This window comes from Mastigoproctus giganteus, chromosome 3 (genome assembly GCF_048544385.1).
Source record: "Mastigoproctus giganteus isolate SK-2022 chromosome 3, ASM4854438v1, whole genome shotgun sequence".
Classification (NCBI taxonomy): domain Eukaryota; kingdom Metazoa; phylum Arthropoda; class Arachnida; order Uropygi; family Thelyphonidae; genus Mastigoproctus; species Mastigoproctus giganteus.
In genome coordinates, this window is record NC_143577.1 from 88,689,073 (window position 1) to 88,699,481 (window position 10,409).

The following is a 10,409-nucleotide window of genomic DNA, read 5'->3' on the forward strand; positions in this document are numbered from 1 at the left end:
GCTAACTAGCCATAGCTTAACCTGCCGACCGGGCTAGCCGGGTGGGTAAAGTACCTGCCTAGCAACCCAAAGGTCGCGGGTTCGAATCCCGCCTTGGGCTTGGATCAAAGTACTGCAAAAACCTGGGGAGGTGCATTATGGCCACAGAAGCCGATGCGCCAACAACTACCAAAAAAAAAAAAAAATAGCTTAACCTAACCAACTTTGAATACTCTTGGACTTTTTAAAACAGCATCTGACTTTGCACAAAGCTGTGTACATATTATTATTAGCACTCATATCCAAACATCGTGCAGAACTGTGCCGGTTGGGGAAAACTTCCCTGGCTTTGAACTGCGGTAGTTGCGAAAACCATGATCGGACACAGGAACTTCGGATTTCCGAACGTCCACTAACCGGATCAAATTCACGGATAAATCCGCGATTTTAACCGTGGTGATTATTAGTTAGTAATACCATGGTTTGTGGTGGTGATTGCTAACTAGTAATCACCACCACAAACCGGGGGAAAATAATGGAGCCGCTGGTTAAAGAAGCATTGCAAGATCATCTAGACAAGACTGCAGTAATAATTTAGACACAACATGGGTTTGGGGACTCTTATCTGACCAATTTGTTTGGATAATATAAATAAATAATAAATTTTCTGTTTATACTCCGGCAAGACAACAAAGTCAGTAGAGTTTACAATAAATCGTCAATACAAATATTTATCGTATTTAGTAATATGATGTGGTCACAAAGGAACTGGATGCAAAAAATAATTTTTGAAGATCATATACTTGGATTTCAGGAAAGCAGTTGATATTGTTGCACATGAAAGATTACTGTGCAAATCGGTGCAGTATGGCATTAAGGGCAATTTGCTAAAATGGATAAAAGGATGGTTGAGTGGGAGAAGCAATAGAGTGGTAAGATAGGCGAAGAAATAGAGTGGGAGAAGCAATAGAGTGGTAAGATAGGAGAAGAAATAGAGTGGTAAGATAGAAGAAGAAATAGAGTGGGAGAAGCAATAGAGTGGACGCTGCTCTTCGTAGACTAATGCTATTAATGTTATTTGGTGTTAGGCCCATTGTTTTTCTGAATATTCATCAATGATATTGATGAAGGTATATCAGGCATAATGTCCAAGTTTGGAGATGATACAAAGGTTGGCAGGATGTTAATGACAGTATTGACAGTAATGACAGTATGCTACTGCAACAGGATCGAGAAAAGTTGAGCAGGTGGACTGAGAAGCGGCAACTGAAGTTTAACATTGACAAATGCAAAGTACTTCACATGGGTAGAAGTAACCCCAGAGAAACGTACCAACACTGTATACTACATTCAGCGTGATAGAGAATGAAAAAAAAAAACTGAGAATAATTGTGCAGTCAGATATGAAGTTTTCTGAGCAGTGTAGACAGTCTGCCAGAGCAGATCATGGGGTTTTGCCAATGATGTACAGAAATTTTGCTAGGAGGGAAAAGGAAGTGATTATACCTTTGTATAAGGCAATGGTCAGGCCACACCTTGAGTACTGCATACAGGTCTGGAGGCTTCATTTTAGGAAAGATGTAGAGCTGCTAGAACGAGTACAAGATAAGGGGAACGAAGGAGTGCTCTTACCAAGAAAGGCTTAAGTGCCGCAAATTGCAGCGACTAGAGACTAAACACTTGCGAGGTGATCTGATTACGGTGTATAAGGCTTTGAATAGTTGGAGCAAAATGAATGCTAATCTTCCTCTTGCTCATATTACGAACCTGAGGGGACATAAATTCAAATTGAGGAAAGACAGTTGTAAATAGATGTGCGGAAATTTGCCTTTAGCCAGGGGATAGTTGATTGCTGGAACAAATTTCCATCTGTAGTTGGGGAAGTTTGATAGCTTAAATAAATTTAAGGACGAACTGGACAAACTTTTAGAGCGAATGGATGGGTGAAATGTTTTTTTTTTTTTTTTTTTTTTTTTTTTGGTTGATGCTGTATAAGCTGGCTTTCTTGCATCATATGCCTCTACTAATGCTAATGCGAATATCTGTCTCTACGTAGTTTTGTTACTTCGTAGTAAGCTCTCATGGTGATCATGTTCATTTTGATGCTCCACTTCATGCGTTGGCTTCTTCTTCCCCCATGCTGTATAAGGTGTGGTTGGGCAAGAAGTACTAGCGTAGTTGGGCAAGAAACACTTCTAGTAGGTTGGGCAGGATGGACTTGCCCTTCATTGTGGTAGTCATACGGGTGTAAGATGTAGAATCTTACAAATTAATTAAAATAAAATTATTTGGTTTTTTTGTCAAAGTAAGATTAAAATAGAAGAACGTTAGATTTAGAGATGGGATAATTTAAGCGTGAGAATTAGGAATGGTAGCAAAGGGGTAAACTATCAATTCCCATAATACAAAAGAGCAAACAGGGACAGCAGGACTAAGTAAAGGAGTGCCATTTGAGAATAGGCGTGAAAAGGGTTGCTTGAGAACGAACAATAGGACGGGAGACGGGATTAGACGAAGCGCCTCCTTTGATCTACAACACCGTCAGACCAAAATAGGAAGGGAGCGCTTGTCCAGTGTTCATTTCAAATTAAAACCGGCATCAGGCTGACTGATATTTGAGTTCTGATACTGTTAGAAAGAAAGGTGCGATAATAAAATGAGTGTTTGTGGAGGTACCAATTGACATCAAAGGGTCATGCTGCCTGTGAGAAAAAAAAATAAGAGGTTCGGAAAACGGGTTGGTTTGTGCACTAGGGAGACAGCCTGGGAGAAAGGTGTCAGCGAATGAAATGGAACGTAAATTTAAACTGTAGGGAAAGGATTTGTTGGAGTCCTTGGGGGGGGGCGTGCCAGGCTGAAGGGGCAGTGTAGAGTTCGAGGACGAAAAAGAGAGAGCGTGCGAAAAAAGAGGGGAATTTATCGGAAAAAAAAAATGTAAGAGTTGAGTGAAATATAGTGAGGAGATAGTCAAAGGAAAAAGTCGAAGTGAGGTTATCGGAAATGTAAGGGAGTGAGAACAAAAGGGATGAACGTGTAAGGGGTAGTTAAAAGGAGTTCGGTAAACAGTGAGAATGAGAGAAGAAGATTCACATAGATGACCAAGTCCACCGAGGAAGGCGATAATACCCTGAAATAGTCTGGAAAGGCAAAGTAGCAGCCTTGGAACAGAAGGTAGCGGTCCTGACAGGCAGAGTAGCAAAGAATAAACTGAATAAACAAAGCAGTAACAACCGAAACACACTGTTATCCCCTCACGCTAGCTCACATTTTACTAAAACACATTTCTGGAGGTCACAACTATAAAACAATAAAAACAATTTCCAGTTGCGTTCTTGCTAGTGGAATCTGTTATAAACGGGTAGTAAACTCGATCTAATTGCATTTGCGATAATACCGATAGCTGTAATTGTGGGTGTTTATGTTATTATGGTGAAATGTGTTTCCCCTTCACTGAAATCTTCAATCATATGAAAAACATAAATACATTTTCAGAAACTTCTCTTCTTTCAGTTCGGGGTGATTCCCAAGTTTGACTGCCATTTCTTGTAAACACGAAGGTGAATCGTGCATAAGCGAATTCGGTTCATGTTATAAACGACAGCGTTCCCCTATTTATAAATCGTGTATGATCGAATTCGTGTAGTGTAAACACGTGTTAAAGGAGGACTGACCGTACTGTATTTTAATTTTTTCTCAGAGTAAGTATTTTTTGTGTTACCACGTGCAACTTATTTATTAGCATATGCTTATAGTTTCTATTCTTTATACGATTTCAATTTTTTAGCATTGCTTATAAATATCACCAAACTTACCTCCAAATCTGTATGGTTAAAATATAATGAAGAAATTAAAATTGGAAATTAAAAAAATATAAAAACATTCCCCGAGGGAAAGAAAGAGAAGAACCAAGAGTCCCAACGTTGAAGTTTCGCAGTTCCATCATCAGTTGGTTCATATCGGGAAAGAAATTCTGAGTGTTATAAAGGTTAACTCTAGTTGTGCATAGGTAGCGCGCGCCGGAAATTTTACATGTTTTAAAAGGATGTTATCCTGCGAGGTTCAGTCGGAAAATCATTCAATGGCTAAAACTTCGTGTATAAAGCTTCGTTAATAATTTATAACTGGAATTCAGTTTTGTTAATATTATTTCAGAATCTGTTTGAGTGTTATAAATGTGTGAATGCGAATGTTGACTGAGTTCTGTGGCTGAATAATTAGCATGAAAGCTGGTTTGGTGATATAACTTCATATAAGCTCTGTTATTTGCAGTTTTAGTGGATCCAAATTTGGTGGTAATACTACCAATGCATTAGGTAATCATGCTAAATCAATAGCCTTAAAAATAAAATCATATAAATTTCGTTGTTCAATTATAATTTGGCATGATATTTTAAATACAATTAATCCGGTAAGCAACATACTCCAAAAAACGAATTTTGATATACATGAAGCTCTTGAATGTCTACAAAATATCACGGAATATTTTAAATTAAAGCATTCCAAAAAATTCTCGATTCGGCTAATAATATAGCTACTATCGTTGGCATTGAAGCTTCGTTTCCAGAAGTAAGCACTGTAAGGAAAAGAATGCAAAAACGTCATTTCGATTATAAAAGTAGAGATGAAGCTATTCAGGATCCGCAACAAAATTTCAAAATTAATTTTTTCTTTCAAATTATGGACACAATAATTTTCTCGAGAAAGGTTTACAAATATGAAAGAACACGTAGAAATATTTAAAATCTTTTTATAATTCTGAATTAAAAAAAAAAAAGGTTAGATGATGATTTATTAAATCATTGCAAAGATTTGCATATTAAATTAAGTTGCATTGATCGTAATGAGTTTGATATCGATGGTTTAGCATTATCTGAAGAACTCAGAGTACTTCAGGTTTATATTAAAGACGATATTACTCCATTTGAAGTGTTACAATATATTTTTAAAAATAACTAAATGCACAAAGCATAATACGTTAAGAGTTTAATATCTATATAATATCGGCGTAGATACACCATATATTACTAGTCTTCTCTATTAGTGAAGCGTTACTTATTCGAGGTAATGCAATACCAAGGCAACTCGTTGTGAAGGAAGAGCACAATATGAGATACAGAGCAAATGATGCCTCCCACACTACCATCGTAGTTTTTTAAGAGTAATCTATGGTGTATTTACACCGATATTATATAAATATATTTTTAAAACGATTTTACGGATGTAGCAGTTGCACTAAGAATTTTTCTAACTTTACCAGTTTCAGTTACCTCAGGTGAACGGAGTTTTTCAAAATTAGAATTAATCAAAAATTATTTACGATCGACGATGTCTCAACAACGAATCTCTAATTTGACAATAATTTCAATGGAAAATGATCATTTGGAACAAATAAACATAAATGCAATAATTAATAAATTAGTATCTTTAAAGCAAGGAAACATAAATTTGTATAATTTTTTTAACATTATAATTTTCCTTTTATTTTATTATTGTGATAGAGTACAATTACTATGATTTAGAATTCAAAGTTTATTTCCAGAATTTCAGAATGATTTTGTTATTTTTGTTTGTTGTTTCATTATATTATATGTGAGATATGTTGCAATTCTTTTCTTTTTCAATAAATGAATACAATTTTATTTACTCCTTATATATATTTTTAATCTATGATATTTTGGAGTGGCAAATTTGATTTCGCTTACTGACGGCACATAGGGTCACAGCGGCCCTGCATAGTAGGTCACACTGTGGTGACATTCATTCATTAGCATTAGCTTGTTCAGCAAAAGGATCACCACGTGAAGCACAGCGAATTGTTTTGTTTGATACGAAAATAAATATTTTTATTGAGCAATGCAAATTACTACCAATCCATTAAATCTTTCATACATAAATTCAAAATACCCTGGTGCTCGAAAGATAAAGAACACGTTTTTAAGGTTTATGACATTATGCAAACATGTTTATAAATCTTCTCTGTATAAATAGCAAGCTGCATGTGCATATTTAATCACTCTACTAGCCTTTTGATATCCCGAGATTTTTCTTGAATATTTTTATTTTAATAATAATAATAATAATAATCATGATCATCATGCGAATTCATTTTTAAATACAAATAAGGATAACCCAAAATATTGGTCCTTTACAAATAAAATAATCTTTTTGATTCCATATGATCCCAACTTGGTAATAACATGCATATAAAGAAACTGGATAGAAACCGTCAGTTTTCGAAAGTGCTGTAAAGTGGAATGTCCCCAGTTCGAACTAAAGGGTTAGCATTAGCATTACTATTTGCATTAGTAGAAGCATCTGATGCAAGAAAGCAAACTTATACAGCATCAGCAAAAAAAAAAAAAAAAAAAAAAAAATCCATTTCACCCATCCATTCGTTCCAAAAGTTTATTTATTATTATTAGCCATATGGTCCAAGGAAGTCTGAGGCTTATGCTGCACCAGCCAAAAAAAAAAAAAAAAAAATTCTGAATTACCCAGAGAGAGAAAGAACAAGAATCAGAAGTAGAAAGAAATCACCAAGAAAGAGAAAAAGAAGAATGATGATATCCAGCTCAGGACCCTGGGTGTGCCAAGCCCATACTCACCAGATGTGATGCCCAAGGGTTTTGTCCAGTTCTTCCTTGAATTTATTTAAGCAATCAACTTCCACAACAGATGGAAGCTTGTTCCAGCAATCAACCCCCACTGGCCAAAGGGCAAATTTCCGCACATTGATACATAAATCATCGAAAAGCCCGTGCTATAGAAATATATATGTAAATATTTGCAAGTCGTAGTTTACAAAACATGCATTTTTTTCCCCCAAAATCCAGCAACATATATTCATTTAAATTGTATTAAGACAAAAAGGAAGGCGCTTCCGTAGCCAGGTGGGCAGGAGCAGCAGTGCGTAGCACACGCTTCTTGATTAGACCGGGGTTCGAGCCCGTAACCATAAAATACGGAGGATGCGGAAAGGTCAGGGAATGACCACCGCATATCCCGGGAGGAATATGGCCTTAGTTGCTAATGTTCCTAAAAACCAAATAATAACAAAAAAGGAAAGGAAGCGGTTAAACTCCAGATTAGGGTATCCCGTCCAACATGTGACTAGCAAAACAGTGGGAAAGCAGTAATTGGCAAATTGTGACTCCGCTCACTGTTTTCCTAGGTTGATATGCCTAGGGTGTTTACCCCCCCCCCCCCACTTGCTGCTGTTTTCAGATTACGAACTCATTTTCCGATTCAAAAACAGCCAGATGAGGAGATAAAAAAACCCTAACTATGCTAAGTACCCCGCTCCTATACGTAACAAAACATCAGAAATCCGCGACAATAATCAGCCAATCACAGAACTGAGTGGGAGCAGCTTTCACCTGTCAATAGTTCTTTCTTCACCATGTTAGACGGGATACCCTAATCTGGAGATCAGCCAAGGAAGTTTTATGAAAATGTTTATATTTGAACAGCGTGAATGCGGAAAGGTCATATCAAATAAACCACAAATAATTCGATATTTTAAATAATAAGCTTTGTGCTAAACGGTTAAATAACTATAAATTTAATCAGATGTAGACGGTCGTTCCCCAATTGTATTATCTTTTTTTAAGGAATTCGAAATGTCCCGTTGAGAGAAGGTCCTGTTGTTAAGTGCCGAAGTGTAGTGACTTGTCTGAATTGATCATGATTAAAAAAAAAATTAGTAATTAAAAACATTGTATATTAGATATTAATGAATGGAGAACAACTTTTTAGTATTGAATTTCAGATTTCATTATGTTTTAAAAATCATTTTACAGTGTTTGATAATGGATAAATACAAACTTCACGATAATTCAATTTGAAAATCGATATGATTTATATAATTTTATAGTCAGTTCAACCTACTAAAGCGCGGCATACTAAAAGTCTCTATGTACATTTTATACGGCATCACCCTTTAAACAAAAACATCTAGATACTGAATTCGCAACAGTCTCTTGAAGGGATCTTTTTGGCCATGACAAATTACTTACTGGTTGCTTGTAAACTTCGTTACAGCTTTCAGAGCTTCAGCGATGGCATGCTTCGATAATTCTCCAGGCAACAGTAATCTCACAGCAGTTTGAATATCATGTGTAGTCAGAGTAATCCTTCTGCTAAGACGAACATGTTTGGACGACTCTCTCCCAATACGCTCAAATAAGTCCCATAAAAAACTGTTCATTATGGCCATAGCATTTTTCGAAATCGCCACATCCGGATGAACTTGTTTTAGGATTTTAAACACATATTTACTGAATGATTCCCGTTTATGTCTCATCTTAGGCAGTCGCTTGTTACCCGAAGGGTGTTTACGCTTGCGACTGCCTCTGTTTGTAGGCATGTTGCGACTAAAATTTAGCTCTAAACGGGCATCTAAAAACCACAGAGTAGTAATATCTTACTACTCTGCTCTGTGCTGAAAACCAAATAATATTCTATGATTCCCTTTACGAGATGGCATGTATGAGGTCTTGCGTTTGTTAACTGCCATGCTCGAGTACAGCACGTCACTCGTCGTACTGCGTACATACTGTTGCCAAATGTAACAATTCGCGCCACTCGTGTAAAGTTTCATATGTATTATGAAGTGGCACATCATTAAATTAAGAAGTGGCACACCATTGACAACATAGATGAAAATACTATTTGATATGCCTTTACGTAACTTATATAAATAATTTAAATCCTGAATGCATTTTTATTCTGTTTTATAATCAGGCACCATTTACATAGGTTACAAGGATTTACAATGTTGACAAGAATATGTTGATTAACCGTATTTAGCAAATAATTAAACTAAACTCTCCGGTTTCATTTAATTATAAATCATAGGTTTTTAGAAAAATAACTGTATTATATTTATGTCTAAGCCTATCAGCGCCTGTCCATTAATCCGTATGTAGCTTTGTTTCTCCAACACTTTTTTCAGTTTGATAGAGAGAACCAAATACTTTTAAAACCAATACAGTATTACCATTTGTGTTGCAGTTTGCCCTGAGTGTGCACATTTATTTTTTTACATTTTTCAAAATGTGAAAAAAATTTAATTTATGAAATTAAAATTTTAATTAATCAAATTAAAAATATTAATTAATCAAATTAAAATTAAAATTTTAAGTTACTCGGAGGTGTTTCCCTACACCCTGGAGGGAAACATCTTCGAGGGTGGAGGGGAACACTTAATGGTGTAAGTTCATATAAACTTACAACATTTAGTTCTTCAAGTCTTGCAACCGAGGCAGGTGCTACGATCGACCACCGTCATAAAAGCTCTGTCCTCGCACCGTGTTTCGCCATTTTCAACCAGACTACCTCCTGCTTGAATTCTGGCTTTCAGAGGTACATATAATGATCGAAACTTGTCCTAAACGTCGCTTTATAAATTGAAATAATCAATGTATTTTACCCTCAAAATATATCCAGGTGTCCGGATACTTTTTGGAGGGCAGTGTCATAATCCACTGGAACTTTCCTGATAAACAAGTGACAGGTATAAGTACACAAGGTCGAACTGTGAGCCACCAACATATTTATTCTCGACATGGTACGCAGAGCCGGGCTGAATGATTTCGAGAGGGGTGATATTATGAATGCCACACGCCACTGGTTTGTCCATTTGTGAAATTGCTCACAGTCCTCACCATCCAAAGTCGCCCTTCTGTAATGTGATGTTATCATGAAATAGAAGCATGAAGCTATCACCGCAGTCTGGCAATGCACAGGAAGTCCACAGAAACTTACTCCACACTACCACAGTGTACTCAGAAGGTAGTACTATAATTTCATGAGATATCCTTCCAAAATATCAAACAGGAGTATAAAGTGTCAGCAGGGGTTGAGTGGTGCGAATAACTTGTATGGTGCAACGAACGCCATAACTGTTACATCCGATTCCTATCGTATGATTGGAGAACGTGTTGCCGGAATGCATTGTGCCAACAATGAATTTTCGGAGGGGTTGCGATTACCCTGCGAGAAACTGAGGCATTCTGTGTAGCTCTCAGTCATCGAGCATTTCCTGACTGGTTATGACTTTCCTAAAGGTAATAGCTTTCTTCGAAAAGGGGATTAAAATGGTGGAGGTTTAAGTTCAGGAAATTTGCAGTCTTATCGAATGCAATCATCAAAGGTGTTTTTTACGCTAAAGCAACTAAGGCTACCAGGTTTCAGAAATTTTTTCTGTAAGTGTACGAGTATACACCGATGAGCCAAAACATTGTGACCAGCGAGTCGTTAAACAAATCGAAGCACTTGCAGGTGAACTACGGCGCGTGCGCGTGCGCGTGTCGGGACGCGGTATAAAAAACACCTGATACTGAGCCCCGTTAATCAAAATGTTACTCTTGTTCTTCAGATGGGAAGGGCAGCGGACTTAAGTGAGTTTGACAAAGGCCAAATTATAACGG

At 36.7% G+C, this 10,409-nt stretch overlaps 1 pseudogene; it reads right to left on the reverse strand.

Moving 5' to 3' along the window:
* Positions 1–7,990: 7,990 nt before the first annotated feature.
* LOC150088143 (uncharacterized) lies at positions 7,991–8,344 on the reverse strand (annotated as a pseudogene).
* Between the last annotated feature and the right edge of the window lie 2,065 nt (positions 8,345–10,409).